Source organism: Lemur catta, chromosome 13 (genome assembly GCF_020740605.2).
Source record: "Lemur catta isolate mLemCat1 chromosome 13, mLemCat1.pri, whole genome shotgun sequence".
Lineage (NCBI taxonomy): Eukaryota > Metazoa > Chordata > Mammalia > Primates > Lemuridae > Lemur > Lemur catta.
Window position 1 is genome coordinate 72,394,525 of NC_059140.1, and position 23,293 is coordinate 72,417,817.

Sequence of the window (23,293 nt, forward strand, 5' to 3'; positions counted from 1 at the left end):
TATCTTTTGTTACTTCCATTTCTCAAGATTCTAGATTGAAAAGCAAAAGATTGAAAGCAAAAGAATAAAAACAGCATGAAAAACTACAGAAACGTGGATGTAGGGTAGAAGACATGAGGTTAACATGCTATTCTAAGTCCAGAATATTCAAAATCCCTCTGATTAAAATGAGAAAACTGTAAAACTCTCAGGGGTTTAATATCCTTAATATTCTGCATATTAAGCTCATACACAATTTTTATAATGCCCTTCAAATTGCACTTCTCAAAATGCACTTTACTATTTATACATAATATTAATTCCTTATTTAATTGATGCTTTTATGTGTTCTTCAGAACCCTAAATCCTGTCATTTTATTGCAAGGTCTTATAAGGGCAGGAATTGATTTTTTCATATCTGAGCAGATTTGGACCTCCTTATTAGGGAGCAGACCCAGAAAATATTGCTGGCCTCATAGCCTCTATTTCAAAGAAGGTGTTCTTGCTCTTTTTCCTTATAATTTATTCTGTGATTGGCAATGACAGCATTCAATCATGATTCCATTCCCTCATTCTAGGCAGGGCCAGTGACCCCCCCCATGTTGGCAACCCCCAGTACCTGGGTAACCACTGTTCTGCTTTCTATTCTCTACCAATTTGACTATTCTAGGTAACTCACATAAGTAGAATCATATGGAATATGTCTTTTGTGTTGGCTTATTTCACTTAATATAATGTCTTCAAGGTTCATCCATGTATCAGAATTGTATTATTGTTAAGGCTGAATAATATTCCATTGTATGGATATACCACAATTTGTTTTTCCATTTATCTGTTAATGGACATTTGGGTTGTTTCCATCTTTTCACTGTTGTGAATAATGCTGCTATGAACATTGAAATACAAATATCTGTTCAAATTCCTGACTTCAACTACTCTGTGTATATACCCAGAAGTGGAAACGCAAGATTGTGTAGTAATTCTATATTTAATTTTTTTAGTAACTGCCATACTGTTTTCCACAGTAGCTGCACCGTTTTACATTCTCAACAGCAATGCACAAACTTCCAATTTTTCTGCATCCTCACCGACCAACAAACTTTTACATTTTAGTCATTCTGGTGGGTTAATAGAAGATTCTTACTATGGCTTTAATTTTCCTAGTGATTAATGACGTTGAGCATCTTATCATGTTCTTATTAGTGATCAGAATATTCTCTTGTAAAGTGTCTATTCAAGACCTTTGCCAATTTTTTATTAGATTTCTTGTCTTTTTCTTACTTATTTGTTCCTTTTTCAAAAATATGTATTGTAAATATCTTTTTTCTATATGTGGCTTGGTTTTGAACTCTTTTAATGGTGTCTTTTGATGAACAGAAGTTCTTAATTTTAACGTAGTCCAGCTTATACTGTTTTTAAAAATCTGTGCCTACTCCAAAGTCATGAGAATGTTCTTCTGTGGATTTTTCTTTAACCTTTATTGTTTTGCTCTTACATTTAAATTTTAAATCCACTGGAATTTATTTTTTTGTATGGTGTATTGCATAAAAGGTCAAGACACATTTTTTCCCATATGGAAATCCAGTTACACCAGCACTATTTATTAAAAGACCTTTCTCCACTGCACGTATGGTCAGGTCACCTTGTCATAAATCAGGTGACCATACATGTGTGGATTTGTTGCTGAACTTCCTATTCTGCTCCATCTGTCAGTTTGTGCATCAATGCACAGATACAACACTGTCTTGATCAGTATAGCTTTATAATAGGCCTTGGTTTCTGGCCGTTTGACTTATTTTATTCTTCATACTCAAGACTACCTTTGCCAGTTTTTGTCCTCCGAATTTCCATATAAATGTTTGGATCAGCTTGCCAATTTTGCAAAAATCTTGTCTGAGATTCTGTTTGGGATGGCTAGTTAGAAGCATGTAATTCCATATTTGAACATTGTGGATTTCACCTTGTTGGTCTTCAAAATCATAAATTGTTCCACTTGAGCACATTACAAACCTATCACCTATTTTGCTCAAGCCTTTATATATGCAGCTGAAATTCTAAAAGCAAAAAAAAGTACTTCTTTTCTGCATGATTTAACTATGATATATATTTAACACATCTTCAGTTGCCCTTGCTGCCTTCCTGAAAGGTAATACGTTAAAACTGAAAATATTCACCATAAATGTTAAAAATGAAAATTTATTGTAAGCGAAATGGCACCAAAAACCAATCACAACTTTAGAAATGTAAAATGTGATTAAATATTCTATAGGAGCAAAAGACTGGCCCTTTATCCCCTTGGGACTCTGTGACACTTGTTACTGATATTACTATCATCTTGATGTTTGAAAAATGACTAATCTGTAGCATCTGAGAGATGGACCTTGAACACAGGGGATCCCACATTGGAGCAAAGCAAGAGGATGCCCCAGAGCAATGGTGACAAAATAGTCCCAGGCATGAGTGACAGAGCAATCTTGGAAAACAACCCATCCATGCATAAGCAGGAGGACAACTGCCCCCAAGAAGATGAAATTACTACCTGATGTGCTTGCACATACTGAGATGAGATTTAGTTCTGTAGAAGAGAGTTTGGAAATAAATTAGCAATAAGTATGTTAAACACTAAGCCAAAGAGAAAACAAGACAATTACTAACAGCAGGTAACATAAAAGGTATATAGAGTTGTCCCTCTGTATTCATGAAGAATTGGTTCCAGGACCCCCACAGATACCAAAATTTATGGATGTTCAAGTCCTTTATATAAAATGGCATCTCATTTGTATATAATCTATGCACATCCTACTGTATACTTCAAATCATCTATAGATTGCTTATAATACCTAACAAAATGTAAATTCTATGTAAACAGTTGTTGTATTTTTACTTGTATTATTTATTGTTGTTTTGTTATTTTTTTATTTTTTCAAATATTTTTGATCCATGGTTGGTTGAATCTGCAGATGTGGAACCAGGGGATACAGGGGGCTGACTGTCTATGGAATATATAATACATAAGAAAGGAAATGTTATAACATTGTATCATGTGGCTCAACTGTGAACAATGTTTACATAATTAAACATCATATATTAATATTTACCTAATCAGAAATGATGACATAAATGCACTGGAAAGATGAGAGGAGGGGAAGTGTGTATGGTTGTGAGAGGGGAGTGATGTGGGAGAGGTGAGGCCTCTTCTTCATAGTAGGAAATCAAAGGCTAAGTTTTCAAATCAAAACAAAGCAGTATTAGTATGTTATTATGGAGTCGAAATATTAAGAAAATATGGAATTGACACCAACATACACATACACACACACACACACACTCTCACACACTGAAAGAGTTGAAACTGTTTTCTCTGGGAAGCAAAGATAAAGTGGCCAGAGACCAGGCGAAGGGGATGTCATTTGTTAACAAGAAGCCTTGTGGAGCCTTTTGACTCTTTTTACCTTGGTAAAAGTTAAAGTTAAGTAAAAAATTGAAAAAGATTAATTCAAAGTGAACCCAAGGAATGTATCAGCCTCTGCTGCCACATGTATTAAAGTTATTTATTTCAATAAGAGGTTTAAAATAAGACTTGTAGAGAGCCCCACGTAATCAGGTAGGTCAGGAAAGATTTTTTTCAGTTAGTAACACTTAGTATGGGCTACAGCAGTGAAATGGACCAGATAGGGAGAATAGCAGTGTATTTTAGGTTTATCCTAAAAATCAAAAATCGCACAGGCCTGAATAGGGAAGTTGCTGGGCTTGTGCTGAAAGGTTTGTTAAACCTGAGAGCAGCAAACACAGAAGAGAAAGGAGATGGGCTGGACAGGCCAATGAAAAGATTGTGTTGGGCGACTCTCCTAGCTTTTAGTAAGGATTTTTCCATCTGTCTCCTGGGTTTCCTCTTGTTACTGCACAGGTTATTGCACATCATAGGAGTCAGCTAGTTTTTCCCAGCTTCAACATTCTATAATTCTAAAACCTTGATCATTTTTCCTAGGGATTTCACATGGAATTTCATAATAGACAGCTCTCTGCCAGGAGTCAGGCGAAGCCTCCACCCTAGCCCAGGCTTTGTCCCTGTCTCCTTGTTTGACTTTGGGCAAGTTCCTTTCTCCAACCTGTTTGTATTCCCATGCCTTAGTATATGATATTTCTTTCCTCTTTCTTGATTTCCTTTCTACTCTCTGCCCATCCTGGATAGTAGTTCCTCCATGAAATCTCCCTCATGCCCCCAGGAAGGCTCAGATGTTCTTTCTTAAGCTTCTTGTACCTTCTACAAATACTTACTATTGTCATTTCTACACAGATTTGCAATCAATTACTTTTATGTCTAGCTCCTTTAGAAAATCAGTGGTTTCCATGCCTTATTGAATATGAAAATGTCTGAATTGCTTTTTAGAAATACAGATTCCCAGTTCTTGCTCCCAATGGCTCTAATTCAGTATGTCTGGAGTGAGGCTGCAGGTGTGTGTCTCTTTTAAAATCACCACAGCCTTTCTGATCTGTCAGCAAAGTTGGAGCATCACTGTGTTATGTTGTCAAGTTCCCTGAAGTTCATCTTTATAACCCTAACATCTATCACAGTGCCTGGTACTGTCAGGACTCAATTTATGTTTAAGTGGCTGAATCAATGTTGGGCTTAATTGGATTATAGGAATAATAATATTTTGATTAACAGGAATAGAGCAAACCAAAAAAGGAATTTATTGGGGCATGAGAAAAATAATGAATCTGGCTTTAGACTTACTAGGTGGAGATCATCAGCAGGAAGCTGTGACTGTAGAAATACTGCTTGGGACATGTAGGTTCATATCCATGCACATCAAGCAAATGGATGAAGCCTAGGAAGCTGAAGAAATTTCCCAAACTGTGACTGTAGAGAAAAAACAGAATCAGACTAATAGTTGAACCTGGGGAATCCTCATCCTTAGCCAGTGTGAAGGATGGAAGAAAATAATACAGCAACTAATAGCAACGATCATAATAGTAATAGCAAGCCTAAAAATTAATACCTTTATGGAGTCCCTATTTTTTGCCAGTCTTCTTGTCAAATACTCTGTGTATGCACATTAAAATTTCATAAAAAGCCGAGAAGGTGGGTTATTTTTATTTTCACTTTGCAGATGGAAAACTGAGCTTCAGAGAAGTTAATCAACATGCCCAAATTCATACAGCTCACACATGGTGGAAAGGCTGAGAAGATGCTAGATTTGACAAACTTCAAGGGACCAGTTTCAGGAATGTGATGGAGCAGAAAACCCTGTGTCTTGGCTGAGTGGCCTCTAGACTCTGTGCTAACCCTCTCCCACAAATTAATTTGCAGTTTCTATCTATGTTTTGCATAGAAAAAGGTGGTCTCCCAAGAACTTGGAGAGAGGAATAAAAGTATAGGATATACTACAGAGAGGAGCAACAAGAGCTCAAAGAGAAAGCTCTACTGAAAGGAAGCAAGAACCCAGCATTACAAATCAGGGCTAGGAGCCAAAAAGCCATTTTCCATAGAGCAGCAAAACCTGGTGTAGGTCATATAACTGAGGAGTCCAACTCATGGCCGAAAACCTCTGTGATTGTTCAGACCCAGCCATAGGCAATGACAAAGCTTCTGCTGGCAGGCAGCACAGGGGCAGCCACCCTCCCCACACCAGACTCGGTGTGCAGGCAGTGCGTCACGGTCTCTGAAGGGAGTTAAGGTCAAGGACGCAAGCTCATCTGGCTGCCCATGTGCTTACACCTGTCTGCTTTGCTAGCTTAGGCACCTCCATTCAGTGGCTTCTTTTGGGGGCCTTCAGTCATGGCCCTCCTCCACTGAGACCTCCCTGATGGGTGGGAGGGAAAGAACTTTGAAGAGACTTTCCTTTTGGCTTACTATTCTAATCAACAACTCTCCACAGGCAGCTCAGCCCTCTCCAGTTCAGCTCAGTCTTGCCAGTAACTTGGCCCCACACGAGGTATTATTCATTGCACACTCCAAGCAGCTATGATGCAGCAAGGAGAGCAGAGTTCCAGCTTATAAGAATGTAGAAAAGGGGCTCTGCAAAAACACTGGACTTCCTGGAGTTAAGCAAGTGGCATTTGGATATTCTGGGTATAGTGTCATTAATGTGTCAATGTCAACAGGGTGATATGTTGTGTCCCACTGTTACCTTGGACTGGGAGGCTCTCCAGTACAATGCATCTCCGATCCTATAGAGGAAAAAGGCCTCATTCCTGGGTCTTCTGTAGCCTCCATGAATGAAATACAAGTTTTATTCAGGCTGAAAAAGACCTGGCCCTAGACTCTCAAACTGCTAGGTTGAGCAAAATTGGTTTGCTTTTTAAGTTTAAACATCCCAGGGCTGGCTGCCCCAACCTTTGGTCATTTGTCAGCTCTAGTGGAGTCAAGGTAGAGCTTGTTTTTAGTTATCCATGGCTTCTGCAGAGCAGAGCCAGCATGAATAATTGAAAGGCAGAAATAATCCAGGGGCTCCTTTTCAATCACTTGTTTCAGCCTCCTTCTTAAAAGTAGTAACGTTTACATCATTAGCATTTTGTTCCCTCTCCTGCCTCCTGACATACATCTGGTTGTAGCAACAGTGACCAGGTGAGTTCTACAGCCATTTGCATTCCTTTCTTCCTGTAGGTGCTGGAGAGCAAGGAGGAGCCCGCCTCTCCGTAGTCCATGGAAGTATGTGGCATGATGTAGTAAATGATCTCCATCCTTACATTCCTACATTTGCCACCTCATATTTCAACCATTTCAAAATTCCTTTTGCTAAATGTTAAGTGTCTAACCACCTTAACTCTTTTTGTATTTGACAGGGTATGCATAAGTAAATACACACATAATCAATAAATTGTCAGTTCAAAAAGAAGACAGCAAATAACTGGAAGAAAAACGTGGAAAGGCCAAGGATATGGCTCAGGTACCATCTTGGTAATGATCTCTTTTGAAAATGAGAAGGGATCACTACATTTGACAGGAGAGGCCATTCTTCTGATGTGGAGTTTTTAAGGCCATAATAGTCTGAAATTTCCTCAAATCAAATCATCCCTTTTCAGAAACCCAGCAATGAGCATGCTGGTAACGGGAACAATGTAAATATAAATGTAGCTATTTAGACATTAAGGATTACAAAGTATTTAAAGAGATTGTAAATCTGCTGACATTAATTTTCTACTTAGGATTAGCACTTCCTCCTGATTTGGAATTTAGAGATCCATGGTGAAAACTACAAAGTCATTGATTTAAAGATGAAAGTGTATTTTTTTCAATTTGTACATTTTTAACTGAACAAGACAGAAAGACCCTGACAAATGGGGTAGATGGAATAAAAGGTAAACACATTTGTGCTAAATTAACAGTTGTTATTTCTATGTCTCAGTATCTCTTGTCCAGCTCATTAAAAAGGCAACCCAACAAAGACTTGAGGTATTTTATGGTCTCTTTGCAAACCAAAGAATATTTTTTATTATTTTTTGTATTCATTTAATCTACTGTGAATGATCAAAACTGTTATAATAAAAGGTGCATTTGTTTTGAAGTGGTCCTGGTGCCATCAATTCTCATTTTTCTCTGGAGTGAACATACAAGTTGTAGATTTTTTAAAATTTTTTGTTTCTCCTTGTCACTATTACCTATGACGCATCCTCCACCTTCCCCCATACAGCAGTTACCAACTGAAATGCCAACAGGGGCCGGGCAGGAGAGTACAGGATTTAAGCTTTGGGAGAGTAAAACAGGAAGAAAACACACGAAGTTTCTCCTCACCCAATGGGGGTGACCCCCAAGCAGAACTCTGGCCCACCAGTGATAGAATTTCATGTGTTTTGAGAAAAGCTGCAGTCTGGATTTTTATATGTAATTTCCTGAGAAAAGCAATGACACCATGCAGGCCAATAGAACACATCTGCAGGCTAGATTCAGCCCGAACTCCTTGACTTACTGACTCTGCCAGACCTTATAACATTTTGAGAAGAAACAAAGTCAAAATTCAAGTCATGCACTGTTACAGCTTGTTACCCCCTTGCTTGATACTTAAGGGAAATCTTTGGTGCAGGTGAAAGCTGCAACGATTGACTAACAGAAGGCTGAGAAATTCATTTTGAATGTCATTAATGCAAATGTTCCCTGCATTTTAGTACTGTGGATTCCCAATAATTGATAAACTATGTATCTAAAAGTCTGTCACTCTGGTTTAAAAGGTTAGTAGGGTTTTGCTTGTTTTAGTTTTACAAAAAATGTGTAATATGAGAAAATGTGTTTATCTATGTTTTACACATTTGAAGATTAATCAAGTTTTTCCATAAATAATACCTTATCCACAAATGATATTCAAAGATAGAAAATAGAGCACATCTGACCATTTAATAATTTATTTCCACAATAATCTGCTATATGGAAATTAATTCTCTTTTCCATTTCTGAATGTAAAGGCTCAGAAATCCCTTTAGTTTTATTCATTTTAAGAGGTAGACAGTATATTTTGCAGCCAATAGTTATAATCCTATGAAATATGAAAGGCTTTTATTGTAAACAATGTGATTATACAAGTGAAAGTACAAGGATTAGTAATGACTTCTAACAGAATCTATTACTTTTCCTTGTATTCTTTATAGTCTTCCTTTATCACTCTGATACTTTCCAAATATTCTGCTGAGTTCATTATCCCTCTTATCTCCCAATTTAGCAATGATTTCATTTTGTAGAAACCACTTACCTGTAGAGGGAATTTTGAATTGTCATATTGTTTCCTATGGTGCTTTTAAATATTAATCATTAAAAATTTAGTTTCAAAAAGCAGCCAGTTTATTCAGCAATTCGAGGGCATTTTTAGATATTTTCCTAAGAACCCTTAGTATCTTGAAATTTACTTATATTGCTATTAATTTTTATAACAAAAAAAATGTTCCTACAATTTCTATGTTGCATTTCGTTGGTGAAAGTACATATATTCTAAATAATGTTCTTTATTCTGAATAAAACAGCAACTATTCAATTCTGAACATGGATTTTATGGTGTACAATTAGCCTTGTTCATCTACCTTTGAATATGTATATAAAAAAAGAAAGCTAATTTAACAGTAATTTACATTTATAAACATACATTTTTATAAACTGTTTTATTTAAAACCATTGAAAACCATAGCCAGTATAGCCAGTTTAAAACAATATTGATCATGCACTGATACCATGTTACCCTTCCCCAAAATTACGAAATTCCAACAGCTTTAAGTAGGTTAGGCAATCTGCTATAAAAACAGACCCCCACAAGGTATAATGGCTCAAAAGTAATAGAATTTTATTTTTCACTTATATAAGGCAAAAATGATTCATTCCGAATAGCAGATGGCTCTCATACAAGCAATACAGAGGCTCCTTCCAGTTTCCAAGGTCACCTGCATGTTTGTCTGTGATGGGGTTCAGAACATGCTACCCCAAAATATGGCACCTTGGCATATTGAATATTTTTAGCTGAAGGAATTTGAGAAATGGCAGGTGCAGGAAGAACTCTTTGCTTTTCCCCTGGAGCAGGTCATAAGCCCCTCATGTGAGAGGGGCCCTCTCCGTACCCAGAGAAAAGGAGCGTCCGAATCTCCAAAGAGGGAGGGATGCTGAGAGGAATCTGAGTGAACAGGTCTTGCCAAGTTTCCCCAGATTACTACTCTTAGTTCATCCTCCTTTTAAAATATCACATTTTTCACACAAGTTTCCCCTTTTCATCAAATCTAGTATAAAAATGCTTAGGTTTAAAATCTTTTCTTTGGGTCTTCATTTCTTTACAAAGGCTCCCACATGACATACAATGTATACTGAATAAATGTATGTGCGTTTATCCTATCAATCTGTATTCATCAGTTTTAGTGACAGTCAATGGACCTAAAATTGGCAGAAGGAGAAGATTTTTTTTTCTTCTGTATATTTACATCAAGCCAATGGAAAGGGCATGAGCACAGAAGATCACTTATGGAAAGTTTGAGTGAGGACTGGCAGGAGCATATATCATGTCCCCTTGGCTAGATTTAGTGACACAGCCAAACCTTCCTTTCAAATGGAAGCTGGAGAACATAGTGTACCTATATGTTCCAGAAGAAGAGAAAAATGGCTTAGAGAGCAGATAGTCAACCTCTGCCACACCAAATGTTTGTGACTGTGCATAGAAGGCGTGATCTTTGCAAAGATCTGTTTAATGCTCTATGAGAAATAAGACATCTGATAAAATATTAGATTTATCATCAGAAAATTCAAGCAAGAATGTGCTAATTTTAATACATAAGCACCAATTTTTAGTTAACCTTAGAATGACCTTAGTAGATCATCAGTAAATACCCCTTAGTCAGATATAAAAGTATGTCTGTGTGCCTAGAGACCATTTCTAAAAGAAAGGCTTGAATTTTAGGTCAAACCCAGCTTTTCTTAAGGACTCCTGCACTCTGTAAATGAACTAGCAGACAACTACGTATGAGAACACTAAGAATTTGTGTGTGAGAGAAAAAAATTTTTACCATTAATTGCATTTTTACTGTGCCAGGCACTGTGCTAAACATTTTACTTCCATTGTGGGTAGGTACCATTTTTACCCACATTTTACAGATGAAGCAACTAAGGTTTCAAGATGTCAATTAAGGTCACGTAACTAATGGTGGGCAGAACTTGGTTTCAAACCGAGGTACATCTGCCTGTACAACTCAGGTGCTTAACCACTACATATTATCCTGGGAATTCAACTCAACATGTGTTCACTCATATGCACAAATATTCTATACAGGCATCTTGTTTTTTAGAGGCTCCAGAGACATTACATTGCTTTATTTTCTTGATAATTCATATCTTCGTATATGTTAACCTGAATTTTGGGGGTTAACATTGGCCCTGAATTTTAGGGTAACCCAGTTGGAAACATTCCTGCCAAGGTATCATATCAGTAGGGTAGAAGGTACCAAGGCCAGGTGGAACTCGGAAGCTCATTATGCAAGAAATAGACATAGCTGAAAGGAGGAAAAACTGTGCATGGGAGACCCACAGTGTTCATCTTATCCAAAGGTATGCTTTTCTCCAGAGTGGCTTCCTTGGGTGTCCCTCTCAGGCCAAACAACACTAGATGAGGGCCACATCAAGGTGGGGCCTGACACCCACTCTCCAATACCTGGCCGAGACACTAACTGTGCCCTCCCTCTCTTGCTACTCATTTCCCCTTCTTGTTTCACCTTCATGGGTCCTAAGATAGAATTTGGTCCTCTGTCTTTTCTTTCAGAAAAATACTCCCAATTTCTTTGAGGCAAAGTAGAATATAAACATTTTTAAAGTCTAACTCCTGTAAGAGGCTGAGCCTTTTTTTAAAAAAAAAAAAAAAGTTACTCTGTTCTAAATGCTACTACTGGGTCCAACCCAGTAAGAGGGACAAAAGGGCAGCCTACAGGGCTTTGCAGGAGACAAATTCCCACAAATTGCTTCTTGCTTTGCAGCTCCTTCTACTTCCTCTGGGCACACTTTCTGACCATATCTACCCACCAATGCTGATCTGATGTGCATGAAGATTTTTGTTTTCTTACATCTACTGCCTCCTTTCCTTTTTGTGTAAATACATGTGCATATACATACATGTACATATACATATGCTTAGGCTAACTATAATCATATATATTATTTGTTGGTGTAAAAATTCCTTTAAATATTATTTTCTTTCTTTGACTTCATTAGATTATGAGTTAAAATTATTTTCAGACTTTCCTAAGGGAAAAGCACCTAAATCAGGTGGACCCACTGACAATTTCAGTTAAGGTTTGGATTCCAGATAGTCCTTTGAGAGAAGCGGCATTTTTCACAGAATGAAGCCTGAACATTGACTATTCATTTTAGGTTACACCCCCTACCAGTAGGGGCACTGGGATAGAATAATCATTGAGATGGAAGAAGTTGTGAAATGTATCTATGAAGTGGTACCATTTGAGTTGGGTCCAAAATGATATATGTTTATGTTAACCCTGCACAATAAGGCTATAAACACAGAAGTAAGAATGATGATGTCCCAAAATAAATTTGAGTTCTAAGAATAAGGACAAAGGAGAGAGGAAATATCCAGTAGGCAACTATCAACATCTGCCCAGATACAGAGTGAGTGTGAAGGGGGTGGGGTGGAAAACTAGACAGGTACTGCAACAAAAGGTCTTTTGTAACATGCCTGAGAATTTATATTCATATGATGTGATTTGTTTTAGAAAAAAACATAACCTAGAAGCAACGTGGATAGATGACAGATTGGAACAAGTAGACAATGAAGCTGGGAGACCAGTTACATATTATGGACATCTAGTCATAAGATGACACAAGCCTTTTCTATGACAGTGGAATTGAGGGGAGATATTTATGAAATACTTAGATGGGAAGTGCAGAACGTTTATGTATGGGGGGGTGGAGAAAAGTAATTGTCAGGAATTTTTCTACGATTTCTTGTTTAAATGACTAAGTAATAGTAAAGTTATTTACCAAGCTGCAAATGGTCAAATCCATTTTAAACAGATAGAATTGCTCCTAAATTTTTACCTTGTGTATCATAAATTTAATAATATAGCCTAGGCCTTTAGTGGAGGTTATAAACACTGAAGAACATGAATTATCACCTTCATCCCTTTCCTACTTTCATTTAGGTTTTTTTTTTTTTTTTTAAGAGATGGGGTCTTGCTTCCCACCTGGTCTGGAACTCCTGAGCTCAAGTGGACCTCCCATGTAGCTGGCACTACAGGTGCACACTACTGTGCCTGGCTCTACTTTCACCTATTGGTAATTTGACGTTCATTTTCATATGACACATTAAAATCAAAATATTACAGCACCATTAAATGTAGAACAGCTATGCCAAAGAAAATTTGCTTTTACTCCCCAAAGCAGTTACTAAATGATAATTTTTCCCCAAGAATGTTAGGTTTATTAAATGGGAAAGCAGAGTTTTCCATGGCTGTCACTGTTATTCCCCGAACTAAAAGCTCTACTGCAGCAGAGATGACAGAACCTTTTATTAAGCATCATTCAAAGGCTACTTCCTAAAGATACAGATTATAGTGCCCCACAGTGGTCTGCAAAGTAACTAGAGGTCTTGCTGTGCAAACTTTTAGACACAACAAAAGAAAGCCCGTTTATAACACTACACAACTTTATTTTTTTTCCTAGGACTGCCATAACAAATTACCACAAATGTGGTATCTTTAAACAACAGAAAAGTATTTTCTCATAGTTTTTTATGGAGGCCAAAAGTCCGAAATGCAGGGCTGGATTTTTTTTTTTCTGGAGTTTCAGAGGCAAACTCCTTTCCCTGCCTCTCTCCCAGCTTCTGGTGGTTGCTGGCAATCCTTAGTTTTCCTTGGTTTCTAGAGGCGTCACTCGAATCTCTGCCTCAGTCTTCAGATGGCCTTATCCTCAGAGTCTTCTATTATGTCTCAAATCTCCCTCTCTTTTTTCTTATAAGGACACTAGTCATTGGATTTAGGGCCCAACCAAAATCCAAGATCACCTCATCTTGCGATCTTTCACTAATTATTTCTGCAAAGACCCTATTTCCAAATAAGGTCACATTCACAGGTGCCAGGCATTAGAACATGGACATAATCTGAGGAGAGACACCTGCAACCCATTACAGAAAGCAACGGAGGTATAAAAGCAAGCTTTTGTGATGCCACAGGGGCCCAAGTCAGTAAGACCCAAACTTGAACTGATTGATCTAATCATGAACCTAGGAGAAGTAACAGACCTCTATTGAAAATGAATGCTCTCAGAGTATCCTATTCAGACATCTTTTTTCAAAGGTGGATTTGTTTTTATATTTTTTTCTACATGCTGCATTTTTCTACCAAAAAAATTTTTTATTAAATGGTTTAAAATGTATGAAGGTTTTTGGAATTGTTGAATTATCATTACTTTTTTCTTACCCTTACAGCAATAAATCAAAGAAAGAAAAAAATATTGCCCACCTTGCTTGCCCACTTTTTCTCTCTTCATTGCAATTTTATTCACTAGGCGACTTTACCCTGAACTATTCCATATTTTCAATTAAATTTTATTTACAGTTTTAAGATAGAAACCTCTGAACCATGGCAAGGGCAAAAATCAACTAAAGTTCTTTGAAGACTCTATAAAGCAAACATGTAGATCTGCTTGACAGCTTAATCATGTTAAACATACCACTAAGACTAAACTTCAGTCTTACAATAAAAATTTAAAAATTCTTTCTAAAGGAATTAAAGTAAAAAAATTTGCATGTTGGTAACTTTTGTCTACAGATCTCTCAGCAGCTGACAATAACATACAACACAATTTTATATTATAAATGATTATCACTGATCAACAGTGTAAATAGAGAGATATTTGAAAGAATTTAAATGTAAATTCAGCATAACTGTTTTTAAAAAATTTCTTCCTATATTGTATAGTTAATTTTACTCCAGCATATTCCTCAAGTCCCCACTTAAGCTGAGTACTATTTTCAGGATACTGTGAACAGGCAGGTAAGTTCCTTTTATCCATGAGGATGTTATTCTAGTGGGACAAGACACACAATATATAAGCACCAGGGTAACTTGACTTATCGATGAGTGCAATAAAAGCAATATAAAGTAATGCCATTGATTGTGACACGGGTGTGGGGTGAGAGATGTCTGCTTCAGCTAAAGTAGTCACAGAAGCCCACCTTGGGAGATTTTGCTAGAACCAAGACTGAAGGATAAAAAGGTACTTTTAATACTGCTAAAATCATGCATATTGTCCTTAGTGAAGCCAAATTCTTTCATTGTCATACTAAGCACAAGCAATCTAAAAGAAGAAGAAATTATGTTGAATGGTTTCAGGACAAGATTTGAAGCCAGAAAATTTATTTCTGAGCTGATGACTCATCATAGTCCTAACTTCATTTTATTTGTATGGTCAGAAACCAAACGGGAGCATTCCAGCCCCAGGACGCCAGTCCTTTTCCCAAGGCTATTTTATCCCATCAATTCTGGCTGTAAGAGAAACAACATCTCAGCAGCAAATATTTGGAAGTATTAATAATAATTTTAATTAAAATCCTGGGGAAGCCTTTCTCAAATCTGCCTTTGTTCCCTTTTTCTAACTTACAACCTGTACATAGTTTCTCATGTTACCAAGTCTTTTTGTGGTTCCTGAAATTTGGAAGGATTGATTTAGAAAAGCTTGGAGGGAGGGGGGATTTAAGATAGAGCCACATTTTTGGTAGAGAAGCAGAGAGAGGCATTCCAGTTCATCACCTCATCTTGCAGTTCTGGAAAAAGGTAGGCTGGATAGACCAATCCAGCAGAATACTTAACTTGAAGTTATTGCCAGGTTTGTAGCTTGTCTTAGAGAACAAGATTACTATTATTTTTTAGTTCCTTTTCTTCTCCCTTTTTAAAATCAAATACTTAGCTATAATTTACATGCCATAAAATGTATGCAGGGAGTTCAGTGTTGACACATGTAAGCTTCTATATAAATGCCACACAATGAAGATACAACCTGTTGCCACCACTTTAGGGGTTATCTTGTGCTTCTTTCCATCCCATTCCTGTCCCTCATCTTCCGTGCCAAAAACACTGATCTACTTCCCATTACATAAATTTTTCTTTCCTACAGGTTCATATAAATTGAATAATATAGTATGTGGTCTTTTGTGCCTGGATTTTTCCTCTTAATGTGATACCTGAAGATTTATCAGTGTTGTTCCGTGTTTCAGTAGTCCTTACTTTTCAGTAGCTGAGAAATATTCCATTGTATAGATATACCACAATTTATCCATTTGTCTTTTGATGGACACTGGGGTTGTTTCCAATTTTTTGCTAATATGAATAAAGATGCCATTAACATTCAGTTACAGGACTTCTGTTGACATATTGTTTTCATTTTTCTTGAGTAAATGTCTGAGTAGAATTGCCGGGTTGTAAGATTCAGTGTATATATTCAATTTTACAAGAAAATGAAAAATACTTTTCCAAAGTGGTTGTACCATTCTACATTCTCACCAGCAATGTGTGAGTGTTCCAGGTGCTCCTGTCTTAACCAACATTTGGCACTATATGTGCATGTGTGTATATATGTATGTGCATATAGCCATTTGGGTGTGTAGTGATATCTTACTGTGATTTGCATTCTCATTTCCCTGATGACTAATGATATTAAGCATTTTTATGTGATTATTGACAATTCCTATCTTCCTTTGTGACCATTCTAATCAAATCTTTTGTCCATTTCTTTGGGTTAATTCCTTTTATTGAATTATAAGAATTCTTTAAGTATTGTGGATATAGTCCTTTGTGCATATGGCCTCCCAAAATGTGGCCTGCTTTTTCTTTTTAGAAATCATATCAAGTATCTTTTCAGGCCATAGTGGAATAATGCTAGAAATCAATATGAAGAGGAACTTCAGAAAACATGCAAATACACAGAAATTAAATAACATGCCCCCGAATAATTACTGGGTCAACAAAGAAATTAAGGCAGAAAATGAAAACACAATATACCAAAACCTGTGGGCTACAGTAAAATCAGTGCTAAGAGGGAAATTTATAGGGTTAAATACCTACATCAAAAAGTAGAAAGATCACAAATTAACAACCTACATTGCACCTCAAAGAACTCTTAATAGAAAACCAAGAACAAACCAAACCCAAAGTTAGCAGAAGAAAAAAAAATAAAAAAGATCAGAGCAAAACTAAAAGAGAGACTAAAAAACCAATACAAAAGATCAACAAAATGAAAAGTTGGTTCTTCAAAAAGATAAACAAAATTGATAAATTACTAGCTAGACTAACAAAGAAGCGAAGATCCAAATAAACAGAATCAGAAATAAGAGGAATCAGAAAAAAGAGGATACATGATAACTAATACCACAGAAATACAAAAGATCATCAGAGATATTATAAACAACTATACCCTCACAAACTAGAAAACCTAGAGGAAATGGAAAAATGCCTGGAAACATACAACCTCCTGAGATTGAACCAGGATGAAACAGAACTCCTCAACAGACCAATAATGAGTAGCAAGATTTAATCAGTAATAATAATAATAATAATAATAAAACCCTTCCTGCCAAAAAAAAAAGCCCAGGACCAGATGAATTCACAGCCAAAGTCTACCAAACATACAAAGAAGAACTAATACCAATGCTTCTGAAATTTTTCCAAAAAATTGAGGAGGAGGGACTCTCCCCAATTCACTCTATAAGACCAGTAATGAAAAGCAAAAGAGTTTATTTTTTTCTATTATATTGCTGGTTTTTCACTTTTTTCTTGTCATATCCCTAATTTGTATATATTGAGAAACTAAAAAACATAATTTGCAATAATAAATGTGCTAAATATTAAATGGTGAAAAAAATTATAGCATTGAAGCAATGTTCAATAATAACTGCCTGTTTGTTAGTTTTCTGTAGCTTCTGTAACAAATGACCACAAACTGAGCAACTTAAGATGGCACATTTCTTATTTAATAGTTCTGTAGATCAAAATTGTTATTGCAGCATGGTTCAGGTGGTTCTCTGATCCCAATATCATAAGGCCAAGGTCAAAGTGTTAGCAAGGCTGCATTCCTTTCTGAGATTCTGGGGATGAATCCATCTTCAAGTTCACACAGGTTGTTAGCAGAATACAGTTCAGTGCCGCAGTAGGACTCAGGTCCCTGGTACCTTGCTGTCTATTGTCTTGGGGTCATTCTCACTTTCTAGGGTATGCCCACATTCCCTGGAGCATGACCTCCTTCCAATCTTACAATGCTAGTTGCATCTTCGTCAAGGTCTCCAAGTCTCTAAAGAGAACATCTGTAGAATTCTACCAACCACATTACCAAAACAATGTCTATACTATGTGGAGAGAAAAAGTTAGATTCCACAACAGTTTGGAACTAGGAATCCCAAGAGGATGTTTATGATAGGAATGAGGACACCAGTCCTATCATAAATAATCACACTAGCATTAAATATTAGCTTATAACTTAAAGACTGTGGGGAAGGTAAAAGTTACAGACATTCTGCATAGATATCTTATTAAATTGTCACTTTTTACTTCTAATTGCTATCATATTGGGTGTAAGTAAGGAAATTTTTTTAATTTGCTTTTTTCCCCTTTACTTAGCAATTGATTTGATGAGTACTCTAAACAACTATTTGTTAATAATTTTTGTCTGCAAATAAATAGGCCTAATGAATCTAAGATATTTGTTGAGAAATTGCCAACAGTAGTAATATAAAGAAATTATAACAGCAACAACTATTAAAAGACTGCAAATTGATTCCCCTCTTTTATCCTTTCTCCGTATTTTATAGCCTTTCATCTATTTGTGGAGTAATGTAGTATATGTGAAAAGTGCAAGAAAATATATATGATGTTTTAATTGTTAAGTTGCTGTATTAGTCTGCTAAGGCTGCCAAAACAAAATACCACAGGACTGGGTGGCTTAAACAACAGAAATGTATTAATATTATTTCACAGTTATGGGAGCTGGAAGTCCAAGATCAAGGTGCCAGGGATATTGGTTTATGGTGAGGCCTCTCTTACTAGTTTGTAGATGAAGGCTTCTTGCGGTGTTCTCACATGGCCTTTTCTCTGTGAGGGTGTGGAGACAGGTCTCTCTCGTGTCTCATCCCCTTATAATCACACACCAGTCCTATTGGGTTAAAGACCCAACCTTTTGACCTCACCTAATCATCTTTACCTATTTAAAGGTCCTATCTCCAAATATAGTCACGTCAACTTTTGAGGTCAAAACTACAATGGTAAATGGTAAACCCATAAATGCCTATGGGCTACTGCAATTAAAGAGCTAAGCCCTAAATGCCAGTAAACATGGGTGGTGAGACTCTGCTCAAATCATACCAAGAAAGGGATATTGTGACAATCTGTGAGATAGTTTTCTAAATTACTTTGATCAAACAATGCTGGATTCCTATAGGATCAATACTATCCTGAACATTATTTGGAAGATACCAAAACTAAATATCATGCATTAATACTAATTTCAAATTTAAAAAAGAAAGAAAAGTATGCGTAGTCTGGAAGAATGCAATTACTTTTTGGAAAGTCTTTGACTTTATAGAGCAGTTGGAAGCACAATACTTAAAAGTGCATTAGAACATAAAAGCAATAACTTCTGCCCCAGTCAGATGTCTCCAAGGGAAGCTCTCTTTCAGTGTGTGTTCTTTATTAGGCATATTCATCTTCATGCCAGTCAATGCCACCAGTTGATTTTAAACTCCACGGTAACAGTATTAATTATTAGAAATACCAAGAGTAGCAATAAAAATAATAATAAATGCCTGCTTGGGGGAAATTTTCAGTTCCTTCAGAAGTTTGATTTCTTCTTTGTCTCATGGAGGCAAATTATAATAATTTTTTTTCAGTTGCTACTGGAGCTCTTTTAACTTCATACCACATCAGCTTAGAGATTCCAAGTCTAACTGCCACTCAGATAATGTTAATTAACTGTTTAGGGCCCTGCAGGGAGCTGGTGCTTTCTGATTCCTTCCATTCAGTCATGGAAAATAAAATTCAGTGTTCCCTTGACACAGCACTCCTCCAGTCCCAAAAGGCACTGGGGTTATTTCTAATCAGATACATTGAAAAGATATTAACTTTTACAATAGCAATGAACTAGTAAAAACTATATACGTAAATGCAAGAGATTGGAGGAGTCTATATATAATGGGTTTCCTATTTAACAATAACTGATGATTCTTATATAATTGAGAATTAAATCTTCATCAGTTGACAGGATTCATAGGGAATGGATAAATTATTGTTGTAATTTTAAAAAATCTCTTCTACCCTTTAAGCCAATGAATAGCTGTGTAGAAGCAAGAAGTAATATACACTGTCTCCTGACACAGTGTTTGATATGCACTCAGCATGCAATAAATGACTATTGAATGATTGAAGGAAAGGCACGATAATTATCCTAAAAGATATTTCCATAGTCATTTTGACACAATCTTACCTTGATGCTTTTATTTCCATCTGCACATTTTTATTATAGTAAAAAATGAAAAGATGGGTTTAAAAATGATGAATATAACTGTTTTCTCTATTAATTACACATGGTATTTTGGAACAACATTGTGCTAAGAGTCAGAAAACTTACAATGGGATGGCCCTATCCTTGTCATAATGTGACCTTGAACTCGTCAATATATGAAATCCAGTTGTCTCACTGGCAAAAATGAAGAGAATAACATCTAGCAAGAGTTTATTGCAGATGAAGTAACTTTAAAAGCAAAATACAATCATGAAATACATATACTGCAATTAATAAGAGAAAGTTATTAGACTACATTGTATTTGTACAGTACTCTAGCATTTACAAAATCCATCCACTTTTTACCACCTCATTTACTGATAATACTATAAGGAAAATGTAACTCATCCATCAAAGAAAAATATTTTAGCCTTGAGTTATCTAAAATAAAACATGGGCATTTTCTAAGGTTTATTTAAGTATAATTTGCATACCACATCATTCACTCATTTTAAGCACAAAATCAATGGTTTTTAGTAAATTTATAGCTTCAGAACCACCACAATCCAATTTTAGAATATTTTTATCTCCCTGAAAAGATCTCTTTTCCGCTTGCAGCCACTCTTCATTCCTACCTCCAGTTCTCAAAACATAAAAACAACAAATAAGTTTTTAGTATAAGTATGTCCCAGATATTGCCTGGGACATACTTGTACTCTTCATTCCTACCTCCAGTTCTCAAAACATAAAAACAACAAATAAGTTTTTAGTATAAGTATGTCCCAGATATTGCCTGGGACATACTCGTACTAAAACATTTTTCATTATCTGAGGCTCAAATTTAACCAGACATCCTCTTTTTTATCTGGCCATCCAGATAAAAAGCATGAAATTTATTTTTAAAGTATTGTTTATGAATTTATACATACTTATGCACAATCTCTTTATTAGCAACCAAAAATATGCTTTTATAAGATGGCTGACCAGTGACTTACGTTTTTACAATTTTTGCTACATAAGCCACCATTAAGACAACCAAGAAGTTCTAAGAGCAAATATTTCTAATGAAACTAATCCTCACATCATTTTTAGATGTGAGAGGGTTACCAGAGGACTTCAGGCTGGAGGCCAGGCAGGGTGATATTGTGGGATGTTGCAACTGTTTATGATTCTATCAGCTGTGCCCTGAGGCAGTACATTTCCACCTTTGGCATTCTTTAGGCATTGCGCATTTTAGAATTAGCTGCAGTACATTGTATACTTGCCACATCTAGTGAAGGTGTGACCTTCACTCAATGGGGAATCTGAACAGGGACTAGTGACTGTCAAACCACGTGGAAGTCACAAAGGAAAGAGATCACTCTGTTTTATTCACATCACCATGGTACTGGAGACCTGAGCTCTCAAGCTGGGACTGTTAAGTAGCCAGAGACCAGGTTTTTTATGTCAAATTGAAGCTTCAATTGAAAGATGAATGTCAGGTTTGGAAAACTAGTCCAGACAAATGTGGGGTGGAGAATATTCTATTGTGGTGGAATCGCTTTTAGTTTCTATCATGGGGTTCTTCTTGGTTTCCCTTGTTTGACACTATTAGTGTAGTCATCCAGTCAATCTGTCAACAAATACTTCCTGTGGATATGACTTGAGGGTCTACCATATGCTAGCTGGTGGGATACGGACACAAAGGTTCAAAGATTATGTTTGTTTGGCCTTTGTGGTAAGGTCAGCACTCAATTCATGTGCCAAATAAATGCACACACTCAGCAATAAATAAGATGGAAGCAGTTCTTACCCTCAACAAGATGACAGCCTATTTTACTGAACTTTCTCAGAAAAGTTTTGAGGCTCAACAGAGAAAATCAGGCCACAACAATCTCTGCAGTTCTAGCTTTTCGTTTCTTGTAGCCTTTTGCTTTCATCTTGAATGCTAAACACTCTTGATTTCCCATTATAGACCTCTGGCCTGAAATGAGAAACCAAAATACTAAATGTTTCCTCCTAAGATTAGAAGTCGAGGTACTATTTCAGGCTGCAAGGGTCAGCGAAGGTTTCTCTGAAGAAAGGAAAATTGTGCCATTTGCGGAGATGGAACTGCAAATCAGGGCAGATGATGCAAACAAAAATCCAGAGGCAAAGAGGCTGAAATCAATGAAAATATGATTTTGTTCTAATATGAGGCATAACGTACTTTCGATAATCAGTTGGGCATATTTGTGTGCTTTATTTCTAAATTCTCTGTTCTGTTCCACTGATCTACGCATTTATCCCTCTACGGATACCTTACTGTCTTGATACTGCCATATAGTCTCACCATCAGGTAAAGTGATTCCTTTACTTTATTCTTCTTTTTCCAAATGATTTTATCTATTCTAGGGTTTGTGCCTTTTCGTATAAATTTTAGAAAAGCTTGCCTTTGTCTTTAGAAACCTTGCTGGATTTTAATAGGAATTGCATTAAATCCATAGATCAATTTGAAGCTAAAATGCTTTTATATGTATGAAATAATTTTATCTTCTGGAAACCCATGGTAAAGTTCCCATACTGATAAAACACACATACACACACACACACACACACACATTCAATAAGAGCTGGGCAGGTTTCTTTACCAAGTAAAGCAGAGAAGTCTACAAAAACCCTTTGAAACAAGGGTGACCCAGAGCCACGGTTCATATCAGAAATGGAGTAAGAAACAAAGTATTATAATGGGATGCGATGCCACATCCTGGGTAGGGTGTCAACATAAGGAGCTTCTTATCTTGGCAGGAGGTTACAGCTGACCTCAAGGTGGCATGGCTCACTCCATGGGGCAGTATCAGTCAACCTCAGCCCTACAAGTTCACATCTAATTTTCCTCAGACTGAGAAAATCATTTAGAAATGGCAATTTTCTTTCTTTTCCCTGGCTTAGAATTGTCGTTGCATTACATGAAAATTTCACTTAAATCAGATTATGGTAGAGCAGTGCTCTGACCCTCCAAATCCATGAATTAAAACAAAACAAAACAAAACTTGGGCAGTGGCAAAACAGCACAGTACTAAATTTACTGTTTCAAACTAATGCAAGCTACTGAAAGCTCAGCTATGTAACAGTCTAATAATCTTATATTATTGGTATTTTATTATTATTTAATAGTTACTAGTATCATTCAATATTTAGTTACTAAAATCTGTCATGAAAAGGACAATAGCTTGGTCAGAACGTAAAATGGTGCAGCTGCTATAGAAAATAGTATGGAGCTTCCTTTGAAAATAAAAAAATAGAGTTACCATATGATCTAGCAATCTCACTTCTAGGCATATATCCAAAGGATTTGAAAGCAGGATCTCAAAGACATACTTGTATACCCATGTCCAT

General features: G+C 36.4%; 1 long non-coding RNA gene across 1 annotated transcript in view; it reads right to left on the reverse strand.

The window, feature by feature from the left end:
- Positions 1-4,758: 4,758 nt before the first annotated feature.
- LOC123648990 overlaps positions 4,759-23,293 on the reverse strand; it is a 42,416-nt gene continuing 23,881 nt past the window's right edge. The window contains exon 3 of the long non-coding RNA XR_006738854.1: positions 4,759-4,843. This is a non-coding gene — a long non-coding RNA (uncharacterized LOC123648990). The remainder of the gene's footprint in view (positions 4,844-23,293) is intronic.